The sequence below is a fragment of the Pinus tabuliformis genome, chromosome 5_2 (assembly GCF_031772625.1).
Source record: "Pinus tabuliformis cultivar Carrire ecotype Pingquan chromosome 5_2, CPIR1, whole genome shotgun sequence".
Classification (NCBI taxonomy): domain Eukaryota; kingdom Viridiplantae; phylum Streptophyta; class Pinopsida; order Pinales; family Pinaceae; genus Pinus; species Pinus tabuliformis.
Genome location: NC_142306.1, coordinates 238,930,481 through 238,949,317, shown reverse-complemented (window position 1 = coordinate 238,949,317; position 18,837 = coordinate 238,930,481). Strand labels below are relative to the sequence as shown.

The 18,837-nt window shown below is 36.7% G+C and overlaps 1 pseudogene; it reads left to right on the top strand.

Moving 5' to 3' along the window:
- The first annotated feature begins 8,287 nt into the window (after nt 1-8,287).
- The window catches only part of LOC149158424 (DNA replication licensing factor MCM4-like), a 158,649-nt pseudogene continuing 148,099 nt past the window's right edge, over nt 8,288-18,837 (top strand).

Here is an 18,837-nt window from a genome sequence, read left to right as displayed (position 1 = left end):
CCCCTCTCATTCCTCTCCTACTTTTGGTGATGTGTAACATTTTATCTTGTTATTTTTAGGGCCATTTTCAGTATTTTAGTTTATGTTATTTTATGTTTGACCTCTTAGAGATTAGCTTATAGGAGTTTCTTTGACACTCCTACAGTCTGTCACCACTAATTGTACCTTTGCATCCCATTGACCTACCCTTTTGGTCATTCATGGACATTAATAAAATTATCTTATATCATCTTTAATGCCAACAAATGATTTTCTATTTTTGTATTCCAACAGAATCCCAAAATACCCTGACAACTTCCTAAACTAAATTCCCAGGTATAACCTAATAACTTCTGAATGGAATTCCCAAGTATAACCTAACAACTTCCTAAAACCAAATTCTGAAGAATAACCTAACAAATTCTTGGAAATGCAAACTAACAACTGTTAGAATTAATAGATTATACTTTTAGCTGGTGAGTTGATATTGTGGGGACTATGTTTCCCTATAATCCGGGTGCCATGTGTCAACCTGACTGTTGTTTGGGAATTCCACCCTAGAATTGGCATGCTGTAGAATTAAGAAGAATTCTGCAGCTGCCCTAAGGAAGTGATTCTAGAGATTCTGCAACCATCTTTAATCATTCTCTGTAAGGAATTCTATGGTAGGTGTTAATTCTACACAAAATGTTGATGAACACTGGTAACCTTCAACATATCATAATTGGTGAGAACTAAGACATTTCATTCAAAATCTTCATAGAGACTGTCAAACACATTAATTTGCAATGAATTACTTATTTAAAGCCAAATTTCTATAATAAGGTGGTTAAGCAATCTAGAAAATTGGATGTGTTAGGTTTTTTATACTCATGAAAATGTCAGTGGAAGATGAGAAAACCAAGACATTTATGAGGTTCAACATCACCCCCAAACTGAAGGAATTGTACACCCTTGTGCAATAAAGTCGTCCATGTCATTCTTATCTAATTTCCCTAAAATCATAAATTTCAAATGGGTTTGTGCATTTTTTTTTTTTATGATAGCCCATGATTGATTCAATTTACTCCAATTGTTCACGTTCACTTTCTGCATTTATTGGACCAGTTCTCTTCTAGTTCAAAATTGGATAGCATAGAAAGGGAAATCTAAATCCAAGTCCTATCCAATGTATTTCAAGATGCATTACAAAGCTAGTGTAAAGGTGAGCCCTGAATATAGTTGGTTTGAGATTTGGAATTGAGTTGGGTTCCCTTCTCTTCAATTCTTATGTAAGTTCATTCCTTCTCATTTGGGAATTCATAGCATGGTCACTTCAAGTATCAAAAATGAAATTCTCTAATAATTGCTTCTATTCCATTACCCATTGGATCTGAGAATGTGAAGTGTTTCAATAATTCTCATAGATAGCCTCTGATGGGGCATGATCTCTGCTCAGACAAGCAACTCAACCTTGGATTTGTAATCGTTATAGGCCCACAATTCTTCAAACCTTTGAATTTCATTCTACATAGTAGAGATAAATTCCTTAAAATACCATCCTCCATACACCACCAAAAACATGTAAGAGCTAGTTGGTTTCTCAAATACAACTAAAATATTATATAAGTGAAAATAAAATATTTGTATCCATTATTTTTTACAAAGGAAAATTTAAGCATTTTTGAAAAATTTAAGCTTTAATTTTTCTTTACAAACCCCTCCCAACCAAAGATATCATAAACTTGCGAATTAGAGTTTTATCTGTAGCAAAATCGATATGGAATGCCACCATTGGATCTTCTGTTTTCTTCCACACACAGAGGAGTACACACACCTTAGGTCTCTGGTTCAAAATCCATTTTCTTTAAAGCCACCCTTGTATGTTTAGGCTTTAATCTTTGTGCTACATTCCATTACTATTTGTAGGGATGGCGTTGGCATTTGATGAGCTCAGGAGGCCATTTATCATAATAAAGGAGTAGGGGCAGAAGACCCGAATAAGAATCTTAGATGCTTAGAAGGCCAACATTGTGGTTGCCAGGGCGATTGCGAGAATCCTCCACACCTCACTCAGCCCCAAGGGAATGGACAAGATGCTCTAAAGCCCCGACCATAGCAAAAAAAATGTAAAAAAATCGAGAGGCAAGATGGATGTATGTTAAACATTTGAACTTTGGAGGGTTATCAATTGGAGGCAAAGCTAAGGCACAAGCCCAATGAAACTTAGACATGAAAAATTACAGAGCCTATAGTTCCTGGATATTTGAGGGTTTTAGCTATTAAGCATTTCTGCTAAAACATGCTCTGACATATTCTGTACAGTGATAGTTTCAACAACCTTTTAAATGAGGAAGAATTGAGGGAGTCTAGGTCATCAAAAGTGCAAATTTAGGCATTCTTCCACGCTTCCTCATATTCGAGAAGTTAATTATTAAATATTTTCTTTAATGGCTGCTACCTTCACCACCATTAACACTGCCACAAGTCCTCACAATCCCAACAAATCCTTCGAGGTATGCATTTCTTTTCCCCGTTATTTCCTCCTATAAATATGAAGTATGTCACAACCTCCAGAAATATGCCTAATGTACAATTCCATGGTTTTGAGCCTATTATAAATTGTCCCTATTACATTCAAAGTCTGCACCATGTTTTAGTGTAGTTGACTTAGGTTGGCTTTGCTTTCTCAAGGTCAATTGGTCCCTACCTCAAGGTGCCCTAAGGCCACTCTAAGGTGCTAGGTAAAGCCTTTGGGAATGGAACCTAGGTCAATGGTGTCAACCTCCCACTCCACAGGCCTTAAGGGGAACATTGAGGTGGGCTTGGGTATGTAATATGAAATCTGCGCCATAATTTTAACTCCTACCTCCATGTACCCTCATGATTGTCTGGTAAAGCATTCACGAATGGAACTTTGGCCAATGGTGTTGAGCTCTTTGCTTCACAAGCTTCAAGGAGAAGTTAAAATTAAGGAGTGGGATTGGGATTGTAATATATGCACTTGGTATTCATCTCCATGTGTCATAAGTTCAACATCTACCTCCAGGTGCCCCCATAGATGCCTGGTAAAGCCCTTGGGAATGGAACCTTGGCCAATGATTTAAAATCACTACTTCCTAGGCCTTAAGGAGAACATGAGTTGGGTTTGGTTTGTAAGATGAGCACTAAATATTCATCTATGGGAGCCACAAGTCCAACCCCTACCTCCATGTGCCCCATGGATATTTTGGGATAACAAGCAAGGGCCATCAACCCCAAGCCCATTGGGCTTCTTGGCATTCATATTTTATATAGCAGCCAATTTCATTATGTCCATGTAGATTTATTATAGGTAAGCATGAGTAAATGTCTTTGACCTCCTAAAGTCTATACATTGTATTTATTTTTGTTATTATATGTGGGTATTTTATGCATGGGTCATGTTATACCATTTTATTGGTAATCTATTGTAGAATAGTGTTACATCATCTTCATGAATCAGGTAACACAATAAGATGATTATCTTCGAAAATTATTTGTTTTTCAGATTGCGCAACCCCCAAATGATAGTATCTCAAGCCTCTCTTTCAGTCCAAAATCTAGTTATTTGGTGGCCACTTCTTGGGATAATCAAGTTTGTTCTCAACTATATCCATTTACCATTTACTGAAATGAGGCTAAGTTATTACAAATGTAATGATAAATTGTGGGACCAATAACAATATTGGATTTATATTTACCTCATGGTAAACATTTTAGACTATGTCACTATGGGGTCTTGGTTAGATGGTAAATAAGGGGTGTTTCATAGTCATCACTATGGTTCAAATCCCCTAGGGACACATTTTTCCCCTTTAGGGCCATCTTTCCTGTGCAAGTGGGTTTTCTTAAGTGGTTGGTGCTCAGTTCAAGTCTTAGTTGACTTTGGCACAACAAATAATCCTCAGCCATGACTTCTCAGCTGAAGGGATATTTCTAGAGTGTTCTAATCTGATTACATTTCATTGTGATATTCTCATATTGGGAAAGGGAATGCTTGCTGCATAGTGATAATGGGAAGTATCTTGACAAAATAATTTATTTGAGAAACATTATAGCTTGATTTGGTGTTGTGGCTATCATAAGTTCACCTACAAACTTAAAATAAGGTTTTATATGAAATGACTTAGGCCCTTTATATTGGAGATTAGTGGCCCTTGGGAAATATTTTTGGTGAATGGACTAATAAGTGGATAATATTGGATAATCCACCCTGCTTCACAAACCCAAATGATATTATATTTGTCAAGACGTTTTGAAATTTTCCCCTTTTCAATGTTACAAGCCCCCTTGCTATTGAAATTGAACATAACTCACACTAATTTAGGACAATATCTTACTGACATGAAAATAATCATTTTGAAATGCACTGCTGGGAGTATGGCTACACCTTTTCTTCATTGATCTCAAAGAAAGTTAATGATTCTAGCTCATGTGACTCCAAGTGTTGTTGTCATGCTAAAATTGAGTTTAAATTCTCATAAGCTTAGGATATGTAAAGAGTGATTGTTTGTTGAGTCATTTTTACCATTAGTGAAGATTGTGGTAAGTTGTTAACCTTGTACATATATGATTTGTTCACACTTTATGCCTTTCTTCCCATTATGGTAGACAAAGACGTTGAGTGGGTTATTAACTTATTTTTGATGTTTAAAAAATAGTGTACAACAATAACTCAGCAAGGATTTGAAAAATAAGTCAGGAAAAGAATGGGAAAAAATGACAAAATTCTGCAAAAACTAAGAAATGTTGTTTTTCTGAATCACCAATTCTGATAACACTAGTTATTATCAGGGCTTACTTTTTGTTGTATAGGGTAAAAATCCTTTGACTTGTCAGAATTTCATGTCTATGCAAAAAAATTTCTTTGTGAGAGAAAAATAGATTTTCTCCTCTCATTAAGAGTGGAGGATGAGGTCTTCACCATCACACCATGGATCCTTTTATTTCTTTGATGTGTCTAATGAAACATTGTTTGGAGCAAGCAAGTTGTTTGGGCTCCAAGAAAGTTGTTTGGAAAACTTCCTTGACTTGAGGCTACTTGGAGTTCTAGTTGTAATAGCCTTGAATAGTCATTAAGAAGTTGAAGGCCATTGTTAGGCCCCTATACTACTAGTGTAACCCCTTATTGTTATTAGTACAACCCACTTATTATATTGATGTACCCATGTAGTGCCCATATTATTACTATTGTGCCCCATAGAAGCCCACTATTGTTATTATTGTGCCCTTACATTATTATTGTTATGTCGGCTCTCATTATGTTATGACCCCTTCGACTCCTATATATAGAAAGGAAGTCTTTTCATTTGTATCATCCAAGAATTGTTCATTTATGTAATGTAAAGGAGGTTGCCCCCTCGAAGAGGCTGAATTCTAAGGCGTTGATCTTTCTTTTCTATCTTTTCTTGAGCTGGTTGCATAACATTTGGTATCAGAGCTTTGGATTCTAGGGTTTCCCTGCTCCAAACAGGTCATCGTGGCATTTTCGCTATAATTTTTTTTTCTGTGACGTTTCAGAAGTTGCCAAAAAAACCCATTTGAGAAAACATTGCGCTGAACCTTGGATCCGAATTTCAGAGAATTTCGCGCGATATTTTCGGAGATATGATCTGAGGAATTTGGTCTTTTTGGAGACTCCTGAATTACATTCAAAATAGGTGACCTGGGGAAATTAACTTTCTTTCTGAGCATCGAATTGAAATTTCGTAAGAAGGTACAGAAAGAGGACGGACTGTAGTTTTCTTGTATATATTTTTCAGAGTCAAAGGTTGGAACAGTGACACGTGGCACTTCATACAAGTTCGCTCTACTGAACTAGTCTACAATCAGGTCACTGCGGGAGATTGTGCATAACTCTTTCTTTGAGAATCCAATTTGGATCAGAATAGTGGCATTGGAAAGAGGACATAGAAGGCTACAACAAGTTTCAATTTTAGAACTTAAATATCGAAAAGTACAGAGTTACAATCATTTCAAGGTCGAGCTCCTAAAATCAAGAAAAAGCAAGATGAGGAAGTTTGATGGCAAGGATCCGGTAAATTGGATACTTCAGATGGAGAAATATTTTGATCTACATGGTGTACAACTGTTACAAAAGGTATGTATTGCATCTTCATATTTAGAACCAGATCCATTTTTATGGTACAAAGGGCTTTGTTCTCGTAAACAACTTGTTACGTGGTCAATTTTCAGAGAGGAAATGATAGCACATTATGAGGATACAAAGAGAAACACCTTCTTTAGAGCAACACCACAACAATTGGAAAGAGTAAAAGGGCTTTGTGACATAGTGGAAAGTAAAATTATGGAAACCAGGAAGCATACCCCTCACAACTATAAAGATGGAAGTGTTGTTTCTCCTAGCCTTCCACAACCTACAAGGGTTACACCACAACAACTGGAAGAAAAAAGAGAAAAAGGGCTTTGTTACAATTGTGATAGCAAATGCACTAAAGGTCATAAGTGTGTTGAGAAGAAATTATTTTACATAGAATATGAAGAGGAGGAAGAAAAGGATCAAGAAACATCAAGAGAAGAAGATATATGCCAGGACCCCACCCCAGAGAAAGAAGAAACGAATCAGACCATATCTTGTAAAGCATTGGCAAGAATTACCACTCCTCAAACTCTCAAGATAGAAGGACATATCAAGAAGAAAAAGGTGCAAGAAGCGAAAGATCACATCGAGAAAGAAGAAATGAATCCAACCATATCTTGTAATTCATTGTTCGAAATTACCACTCCTCAAACTATCAAGATAGAAGGACATATCAAGAAGAAAAATGTTCAAGAAGTGAAAGATCACATCGAGCATCAAGAAATGAATCTGACCATATCTTGTAAAGGATTGGAAGAAATTACCACTCCTCAACCTCTAGAGATAGAAGGACATATCAAGAAGAAAAAGGTTCAAGCAGTGAAAGATCACATTGAGCATCAACAACAAGTTCTCCAACTTTTAAAGGATAACGCCACTTCAGTGCAAAATCAAACGAAACAACGGGTAGATCAACATCGTAGTGAAAAATGTTTTGATGTAGGTGATTGGTTATCTTTACCGCTACATCTCAAGCAAGCTATTTATGAGAAGGAAATTTTGGCAATACTACATGCACTTAAAAAATGGCAACCTTACCGAATGGGAAGACTCTTCAGGGATGAGGAAGTGGAAGCATTGTTTTGTGCTATTTCTATTATCCAACCAGATTGGATAAACAAAGCAAGGGATGAATGGAAGAAAGACGAAGAAGTATGGCCACTTATTCAAAAGTTGCAAAAGATCCCAATTCAAACAATATTGCTGGAAATTGAAGAGGAAGGAAAAATCATATTGGAGCCTGGAGCAGTCATAGAAACAAGAACCCGACAGCTATGAAATCGATCAATTTCAGAGTATCTCATTAAGTGGAAGAACTTACCCGCTGAAGATTCCACATGGGAGGACAAGAATTTTATACAGAAGCATCAAGAACTACTCAAGCGTTGAGGACAACGCTTTTTGAAGGAGAGGGGCATGTTAGGCCCCTATACTACTAGTGTAACCCCTTATTGTTATTAGTACAACCCACTTATTATATTGATGTACCCATGTAGTGCCCATATTATTACTATTGTGCCCCATAGAAGCCCACTATTGTTATTATTGTGCCCTTACATTATTATTGTTATGTCGGCTCTCATTATGTTATGACCCCTTCGACTCCTATATATAGAAAGGAGGTCTTTTCATTTGTATCATCCAAGAATTGTTCATTTATGTAATGTAAAGGAGGTTGCCCCCTCGAAGAGGCTGAATTCTAAGGCGTTGATCTTTCTTTTCTATCTTTTCTTGAGCTGGTTTCATAACAGCCATGACCTTACTCTAGTACATTTTCTTAATATAGAGTCTAAAAGTCAATCTTAGGGAGAAGTGTTAATAGATATAGTTGTCTCCTTTCACTTTGTTGCATTAAAAAACAATTTTGTGATGTTGTGTTTGGTGTCCTGGTATCTAAGTCATGAACCCCAAGTTTTGGCATGAAACAACAAATTTCTGATAATATTTGGTCAATAATATTCTATGCCTTCACAAGATTATATATTCACAAGTCACTTTATTGAACATTGATGCCAAATAGCATTACAAATAGGGAGGTAACTTGTTGACAATTACAAATAGGGAGGCATCTTTTGTATATTATTGTCAATTTAGATGATCTTTTTTCCCTATGGTAGGCACAATGTTAACTACATAGTAAACATTCTGGGTTGGTATATGCAGATGCATCAATATTCTGAGGGTGATCTTGATGGGAACCCTCCTATGCTTGTTTGGGGGACTAACATTAATGTTCAAGATGTTAATCAAGTAGTTCAACATTTTCTTAAGAATTACATAGTATGATCCTTTAGATCCTGAGGGAAAATACATGCGGATTTTAGAGTATGTCATATTTGTTTGTTCTCTTATTTTTAATCATTCTCCACTTATTAACATGTTTTACATGTAGTATATTATTTGGTTGGATACCTTATATTTTGTGTTGATGACCCCTGCAGACAATGGAAGTAGAAGGCGATTCTTTGAACGTTGATGCAATGAACATCTTGGATTATGATGACGACCTTTATGGGAAGATGGTTAGATACCCCCTTGAAGTTCTTGCTATTTTTTATATAGTTTTGATGCATGTTGTTATTCTCCTTAAACCTTTGTGGGAGAAGCACATATAGGTAGGCAAACTACAATCCTCTCAAGTTTCATGTGTCAAGTCTATATCTCATTTTCAACTTATGGTTTCATTTGCATGGTGCTTTCAAATTGACCACCCCATAAAATTGTATAAAACATTTATTTTTATTTACATAACTTCTTTTGTATTCAGGAAAGAATATTCAATCTCAAAGATACAATTAACATGCAAGATTTGAATCCCTCAGGTAGGATTTGGTGACCAGTGCATTTTTTTTCTATGCTATCTAATCTCTTTAGACATTTTGTTCAATGCCCCTTTTTGGTAGAAACTAATCCTAACTTGTGTTTCCCTTGAAATATAGATATTGAGAAAATGGTTTCAGTGAGAGGGATGATTATATGATGCAACTCAATAATTCCAAAAATCAAAGAGGCATTTTTCAGATGCCTTGTTTGTGGCTATGCTCCACCACTAGTGCCCATTGATAGAGGTATCCGTCTGCTTGAAAACAACTATAATTTTGTTTTGTAGTTATATATTTTGACTGTAGCCTGCATTTCTTCATTATTATACAGTTTCTTACATAGAATAGAGTTTATACTGAAATAGTGATGCATCAATGTTCATGATTTATTCGTGCCATTGGAAACAATTCTCAACCTATCTTAGTGAATACTGCTCGTTGTCTATGAAAATGGTTGTCTCAAAAGAGGTTCAAAACTGTATTTGGAAACCCATGTCTTTACTATGGAAGACCATAATGTGCTGCTATGAACTCCATGACTTTGGTTCATAATAGATGCAGGTAATTGTCAATATAGTTGAGTTAAATAGTAATCTAGTTATTGAATACAACATTCTCCTTTTCATTTATTTTGGGGTCATGTTTGCTGATAAGTAGATCATAAGGCTACAAGAAACCCCCAATGCCATTCCAGAGGGGGAAACCCCACATACAATCAACTTGTTAATGCATGAAAATATAGTGGATGCTGCCAAACTTGGTGATAGAGTTGAGGTAGAGAGTGATTTCCAAAAATTGTTTTTCATAGAAAAAATATTGTTGTGAAAGGTGTTTTGATCATGACTTGTGAATCTTTTGCAAGTAACTGGAATCTTTGGGGCCATGAGTGTTAGAGTAGGACAAAACTAGAGGACAATAAAATCCCCTTTTAAGGTATAATCATGTCCCAAAGTTTCTTTGCATGTGCTTGGAGATTTGTTCTTCTTACTATGCATTATAAATGAAAGCTTTAAATGTTGTTTGTTTGTAGACTTACATTGACTTCCTTCACTTAAAGAAGGAAGACAAGACACAACTGCAAGCTAAAGATCCAATGGAGCATGATGCCACTAGTGATAGCTTTGCTTCTTTTCAACAGAGAGACATTGCAGTTGCTCAGCATGAAGCGAAGGTATACACACTACAAGAAAAAAGGGCACTGGTGAGGGTCATACTTGTGACGGACCTTTAAGGTCCGTCACCAATGTTGCATATGGTGACAGTCTTTAAAAAAGCATTGTTGTAAGTGTATATAGTGATGGTCCTTTAAGGTTTGTCACCAAAGTCATTTGCAATGACACTTTTGGTGAGGGTCGTTAAAGGCCCGTCACTAATTCTCTTTTTGGTGATACTTTTGGCGAGGGTCGTTAAAGGCCCATCACTAATTATCTCTTTGGTGACACTTCTAGTGATGATATTTTATTGACCCGCACCAATGCTCTTTTTGGTTACTTTTGGTGATGGTCAAAATTTTTTCGTCATCATTGATCATTCCAATGAGTTTTTTATGATGCTATGTACCTGTTACTATATTTTTTGTCAAAAGATAACGATTTAAGACCATCATTGTGGAGTCTTTTTCATTATGTGTCCAAGGTCATAGTGGTTATAGTCAGTCAATTTGTTAAGAAGTAATTAGTGTGTATCATTTCCCTCAAGTCATAAGAATATAGTTTTCCTATGAGTCAACACATGATTCATCTCTATTAGGTTTATTATCTAGCAAATTTTTCTTTAAATAACGTTCCACTAGTGTGTGTAGGAACTATATTATTTAATACATAATCAAGCTCTACCAATTCTATTAATGAGAGAGACCTAGCACTCCAAAACACTCATGGCACACCTTAACATTCTTTGGAACAATAAACTAACATTCCTTGGCACCTCACATGTCTTGGAACATATTTGTACTTGGAACATCTTTGTACCTAGAACATCGTGCCATGAGTAGGATGCCCAAGCACATGTTGGCATGCCCTAGCATAGTATAGCACTCCCCTAGCATGTGTTGGCATGCTCTGTAGTCCCTAGCATGCCTTGGAACACCTTGGCATAATATTGCATTGACAAACATTAGCACTTGGCACAATACATTGGCACTTGGCAAGTATCGGAACATATTATTAGTGTGCCTATCATGCCCCTTTTGAAAAAGATAAAGTCTCGAATTATTAACCCTCTTATCTGTTCATTTCCTTGCATTTTAGCTTGGTTATTATTTTGTTGCCTTGAAACTCCTTGACACATATTGGCATACTCTGGCACCTTGCACATCCTAGAATGTCTTAGCACTTGGCATGCCTTGGCACTATTTGGCACATGTTAGCACACCCTGAAACTACCTAGAACACTCTAGTACTTCTTGATATGCCTTGATATTCCCTGACATGACTGACCCGTGCTTAGCAATATACCTTTTCACTCGCTCCTTGGCATGATAACTAGCACTCATTGAGACTCCCTTACAGACCCTCATATTCATTCACTTCCAGGCATTTTGACCTAGTTCTCCCTTATGTTTCCCTAGTACTCCATAACACTCCTCAACATGCATTAGCACTCTCTAGCACACCTTAGCACTCTTCGACATGCTTTGCCACTTCATATCATGCATCACACTCCCTGACACACATTGACATTTGGCACGTGTTGGTACTTGGCAAGTATTAGCATGTTTGGCATATGTTGAGATGACTTGGTATGCTTTGGCATGGTTTAATATTAAAGTTGTTTGAGATCAATTATTGGAAAGTAGATGAGAAGAAACGGAGGAAGATTTGGCACTTAGAATTCATTGACACTTGGCACTTGGCACCTATTGGCACCTAGTGTTGGTGTGCCTAGCACGCCCCTCATGGAAAAGGTAGATTGATGACTTATTAACCCTATTATGTGTTCATTTCCTTGTAGTTTAACTTGTTCCTCCCTTTTTTTGGCTTGACAGTCTGTTGTGCTATTCAACAACCCCCCATTTATTAATAGTAGTAGTTAATATTACATTAATAAATAGGGACCCTTTAAAAAATGCTTCCAAAAATAAACTTAGCATTTAGGCATTTTTCTTATTTAATTTTGAAATAAAGCAATATATCAATCAAACCCCTTTTTCAAAAGAACTACTAAATGCTTGCCTTCCCGCGTATCGCATGATTAAGCATCATCAAAAACCTTGCTAACCCACCAAATCTAGTGAAAAATGATTAAAAGAGGACTCTACGCTTTATACCTCGAAACTATCATATTTTTTATATAAACTAGGTCCTAAAGCTTTTCCCATCAAAACCAAGTCTCGCATCGCATATTGCAATTTATGAAGAGCCCGCCTTAAAAGGTTATCCCAAAATAAGTGAAATGCAAAACTGTGATGGCATCATAACCTTTATCACATCGCATTTCAAGCATTTAAAAGAACATCACAAACTTACATCAGTTGATATTGCGAAATGCGATCAAGACCAGGAACCACACCTTCAATACATTACAAACAAATTTTTAGGTATGTCGCTTGTTAAAAAAAGGTTTTTAAAAAGAAAAAATTTGACAAGTAGCTATGTTTTGAGGCAATAAATGAGCGGCTCATTTCACATCTCGCATCTCGTGGAAACACAAGGGAGGGTAAGAAAAGCGAAAAGGCGTAATGTGATATTGCGATCTGCGATATTGCTTCACAAATCGCAAAATCGCCATTATCGCAATTCAAAGGCTCGCCACCCTAGAATCTTTCTTCCCGACTTACGATGCAGACATTTATGAGCATTAAAGCTAAGAGATAACAAAGCATTAGTGGGAATTTAGTAAGAGTTAACTGCATTTATGTGTGAAAATACATTTAATGTGATATGATATCTTCTTACGTGTGTTCAAATAAAACTCCTTTTATCACCTTTACAAGTTATCCACATTATTCCATTTCACGTTCATTTTCATCTTTGTGTATCCGATAGTTGTTGTTCTTCACTTTCAGGGAAAATCCACAGAGCAAATCATTGGGAGCAATGGTGAAGAAAGGCAAGGCAATTATCTCTAAGAAATCAGAAATGACTCCTCTATTTACAGATACTACATGTAGCAGAGAGGGAGGAACCTCCATGTGGGAAGCCATGTATAATATATTGGAAGAAGAGAAACCAAGGATTCTGGAAATGAAGGTTATAGTTGATGGACAGAATTCCTCAGACGCCTCCATGTTTGAGACAACATGCTCATTTTTGCATCTCATAGCTACACATCGAAAGATAATCCCTTATACACACATGGTTAAATGGGTTATTGATGAATCCAACATCTCAAACAGAGAATTCAAGACAAGAATCCAAGAGTTTATGGGATCTTTTACCCTACACAACCTGCGGCTTATGTACCACCTACCAGAGCCACAAGTCATCTACAACAAGAAATTCGTCAAGAATTTTTCCAAAGAGAACGAGGACCCAACAGATTGCATCCAGACCTGGTCAAATAATGAGGGAAAAATAAAAAAATACAAGAATGGTATGTACTCTACTGTGTCTATTTGTCCCCCTCATAGTTTTGCAGTGGCCATGCTATGTAGACTATTTGGCAAACCCGATAGCACTAAATTTTCCCCAGAATGGCTGCCATTAATAGATGCAACTATAAACGCAACTATAATGAATTGGGCACAAATTTTGTCTGATAATTTAGCAAGAACAATAATGGAGTATAGAAGGAAAAGAAGCATTGCTTCGAGGGTTTACCCTCCATTTTTTTATGAGTGCTTATGTAATGGATGCAATTTGTTTTGGTTCGAAATTTTCTATGATGGGATGGAAGTGGACTATCCAAAATCCACTTCCCATTCACATATACCATAAAGACATGTGGGAATATCAATTTCAACCACACTTTTACAAAATTTGTCATGGAGTCATGCTCCCTATCCACAAATAGCTTTATAACCGAGATTCCCCTAGGTTTTCCAAAGAATCCAAGGTAGATATCCTCCCAGTGGCCAGATGGTTTGTGGAGGAAACATTTACATATGTCAGGGTATTTGGAAGCATTAAGTCCCCTCATGTCCTCCCATACTATGTTCTAGAAAAATTGATGGCGAGGGAGATAGCCTATCAAACAACTAGTGAGGGAGGGATGAGCAAAACATTAAAGGAAGCAAAAAAGGCCATTTGGCCTACATTCCCTTTACAGTGTGGAGAATTTTCATTACACGACCTGGGGCATGCATTCAAAGAAGTAGAGATTATGTTATCTCTGTAGTTACCTAAATTCCCAGGAAGGCAATATGACCCATTTGACATTGTCAAAGACTTTACCACCATGGTAAAAATAAAAGTATTCAGTAATGAGGAAGATGCATTTGATGACATCTTTTTACAGAAGAACACCTTCATAGAGGTGAAGCATATGGCACAATTACTTTTTGACCATGAAGATCTTGAAACCTTTTACGAGTACAAAGAAAGGAGGCTAACGAAGGTCCCATTGGACCAATTATTGATTAAACCAATAAGGGAGCCTACTCCCAGTATAAGTCTAGAAGGAGATTCCAAAGAAAATCCTAAAACTAATTCTAGAGTAGAATCCCAAGAGAAGTCTACCAAGGAGTCAGAGAAGACATCAAAAAATGGGAAAAGTAGAAGCAGGGAGTCAGAGAAAGATATAACCCAATCTACAGAAAAGACAGTTGAGCAAACTTCAGCTAGAAAACAGGCTGAAATCCATTCCACCTCCACCCAACCAATAAAACCCTTGGTGATTGATTTAGAGGAAGAATGGGACAACTTTAATAAAAGGCTCCATACAGAGGAACAAAAGCTAGAGTTGTAAATTTCAAAATAGAAAGAAACTCAAGAAATTACAGCAAAGGAGACTGTAAATACTCAAGAGGTAGAGCACATCCCTATTACTCCCACCTCTGAAATTGTTTTGAGAATTGAGGAGATTCCCCCTCTAGATGTGTTTTATAGCCCACAACACAAAGCAGTTGTTAAAAGGTAAAGGAAGAAAAGGAAGTTGGATTCTACTACTGTTACTACCCCTGATAATGAACTGATGGATGTTGTCTGGAAAGACTCACCCATCGACCCATGCGCCAACCTTACTAGATTGTGATAGTTTGCAGGTGCCTATGCTATAGCAACCATCAAAAAATAAATAGAGGTGCAAATGTTGCTTAAGGAAAAAGAAGATAAAATTATGTCGCTTGAACAACAATTACAGCAAGCAAAATCTAACCAGCAAGCAGAGACACAGTTAGCTAAGCTCCAACAAGAGTTCGAGTAGATGCAAATAAAACATCAAGCCAGCTTAGCACAGAAGGAAGCACAAATACAAGGGATAACTGATTTACATAAAGATGATCCAAAAATGGATTAGTTTATTACTGAAGCTCTTGGCCTTAACTCCCAACTGATGCACCAAAAGGAACTTTTATTCCAGAAGATTTCACAATGGAATTCTTATTGCGAAACAAGCGACAAATTGATGAGTCAAGTCATAGAAATGAGACTTGAATATGATGAAATCTTGAAAAAAGTCTCCGACTTCATCACCTGGAAGAATTCAGAAGATGGGAGAAAGGCCGACCTACCTAAACTGGAAGAGTCACACAAAGAAATCTTATTTGCAAACTGGGATTCTCGGCTTAGAGAGGCAGAAAAGGCAACAATAGATGCAACAACAGCAACAAATAGTGTTATCGAAAATATTAATGAAAATTTACATAGCACCAACCTTGTGGCAGAGTCCATTCCAGGTTTTCTTCCTAATGTAAAACAACTTGAACTATAGTGGAGACAAGCAATAAAAGAAAAAGCAGAAGAAATTAGGCAAACGACCAGGTTAAATTGGGAAGCATATTGGTGACATTTAGTGAAACCTCACAGCCAGTGGATGACCCTGTGATGCCTAACCACTTCTATGGAGAAAATGGTGCCAGCATTGACTGACGCCGTGTTCACTAGGTAGTTGAAAGCTGAAATCGACCAACTGACACAGCTTAAGCCCATGACGGACATTTGCGATCTAAAAGATCAAATGCAGAACAGTTAGTCACCATGCTCATTTCTATTTTTGTTTTATTTTGCATAATTTGAGGAAGGTCGTTTAAACCTCCTCAACTATTTTTGTAATAATCTATTTTTAGTTTTATAGTTTAGTATTTAAACCCCTCTCATGCATTTAGAGAGGGGTCCAGAAATTTTATCAGAAACAATCTTCAAAACATGCACTTCTATCCCTTTGAGGAAGTTCTGGTGAAATTAATGGAACATGATTTATTTTTATCTTATCTGGCATCTTCTACTGAAATTGCACTTTTGTACTCTTAGATGGTGTTGGATGGATTGAAAGTAGATCAATATTGTTGAAGCACATGAGTAGGACGTATTATAAATGGTACTTTTATCTCGTAATTCTCTTTTACTTATGTATTAAGCAATAATTTCTCTTCAAATTGTTTATGTATGAAAGTTTGAATCTTGGTTAGCATTATTGCACTTCTGTATGATGATGGCCTATATTTTATGCTGAATACATGAATAATTTCTTATGCGATATATCTTTCACAATTGTTTCGGTTAAAGTTTTATATGAAACAATTATTGTTAAATGATTTCACTTCTTATTGCAATTGAATGATCTTTATTACCAATTTCTTTTGGACATTATTGTAGATCACATACTTCAATTTATTCCCGGGTATAGTTATAATTAGATAGTGTTTAAATTAGGATAAATGCATGTGATTATTAGTTTAGATTAGATTACTTTTAGCTTAAACATTACTCAAAAATATCACATATCACCCCATCAGCACTTCTATAAATTAGATTGGGAAATTGGTCCCATTATCCCCAGTCGGATCCACTACACCGAACGGAAAAGGAGCTACCAAACAAAGTCCAGACCGGGAGGTTTTCCCCCATGTTGAAGCAATGATTTTCGAGGCTTCAACAATTTGGCTATATAAGGAGGGCCTGACTGTGAATGGAAAGTAAATCCAAATCAACAAGCCATTCTACGAGCAAAACTCCCTCACCATCACCTCCAACTTCTCTATTCCATTCCAAGTCCTCTAATCCTAAGCGAGAAGTTGCAAAGAAAATTACAGATCCCACTACTAAAATCCCAAAGAAACCAAATCATTCTTCTTCTAGAGAAGCCCCTGAAGTCCAATCTTTGATTCATAATTTACAGTGGATTTCGTTATCCTAAGAAGAATCTAAGTTATCCCAAGATAGTGTTACCTCTCAATTTACCCCATCTCAACTATTAACTAGAGAACAAAGTGAAAAACTTGGAATCCCCTTATTCGAATTCCCTCTACCAAGCCATAAGAAAGCTAAGAAAACACCATCCGTTCTTTCATCAGATCAATCCTCATCTTCATTCATTCTATCTATACCATCACAAGATCAATCATCCGCCTTGCCACTCTAGATCGTGATTCACACAGGTACATGAAATACATCCTCCTCTAACCAATCACCTTCAACCACTGCTACACCTTCTCCTACTCACATACCAACAATGGCACATAATCCTCCAAGGCCATCGAAAAACCCAGGAGCTCTTAGGATGGCTAGAGCTTTACATCAATTGCCAGCTCATCTAGAGAAATGGTTACCCAAATTCAATCGTGATAATGGCCTACTTGTTGAGGAACATATAAACAATTTCATGTTTTCCATTAACTTGAATGAAGTATTGGAAGAAGATGAAGTTGTACGATTATTTCCCTATACTTTACAGGGAGCAGCAGGATCATGGTACTTCTCATTACCATCAGGTTCTATTAATAGTTGGGATGCTTTCCAAGAGCAGTTTTTAACTAAATTTGGAGATGATAGATCCACAACTACCCTAATCAATGATCTCTCCAATTTGAAAGCTGAACCGAAAGAACCCATTAAAGACTTCAACTCTTGCTTCAATAAATTATTGAATAAGATACCAACGACATCTATGCCTAGTTATGAGGTCCAAAATGAGTGGTATATTTCTTCTCTACCTTCAAACACAACTATTTTTGTTGATAGAGCTGCCAAACCGACTTTGGTAGAAAATATGAAAGAGGCAATAGCTGTAGAAAAACGCATTCTAGCTGTAGAAAAGAAAAATGCATTAGAAGAATGAAAATCTAAGAAAGTGACTTTTAGGGATGACTCCAAGAAGAAACCACCTAAAGATCCTTTTGATCTTGAAGGGTTACAGAAAGTCCTCAACACCATGTCTAATGAAATGTTTGATATCAAAAAACAAGTAGAAGAGAGTTCCTCTAAGAAATATTTTAGACCATTTAAAAGGAATTCCCCTGTTGATCCTAAACCTCCAAATGCTATATCAAATTCCGAATCATATGGAGAGGAGGATGAAGTTTTAACAAACAAATAACAAACAAACGATGAAGAAGTGGCTGGGTTACAAGGAATGTGGGATTTTATCCTTCCCAATGAGGAAACTCAAGAAGCATTGCCTGTCGCTACCCAGAGTAAAAACCCTGTTGATTTGTCACAAAAAAATCCAAAGCAGAAGGATTCAATTCCTCTTCCCAGGGACAAAACAACAGGTAAGAAGTCTTCACCAAAATCCACTCAAACTACTCCTTCTCAATTGGATTCTTCACCTTCACCTAAAGCTCTGATAGTTTCTGATGAAATGGAATATAATATTGTTGACGATATGAAGAAAACTAGGGCTAACATCACCTTTCATGAGCTTATCAAATTGAAGCATTAGTAGAAGCTACTCCTTAAGTAACTCAAAGAAGTACCTATTGCATCACTTCCCACTGTTGTGATCTCACAAGCCGCCCAAGAAATGGGAAGGCCCCCTAGCACCTCTTTAAACAAGATTGATCCAACCGACATCGCTCTAATTGGAGGAAGATCTAAATCTCATACTCCTCCATTTCTC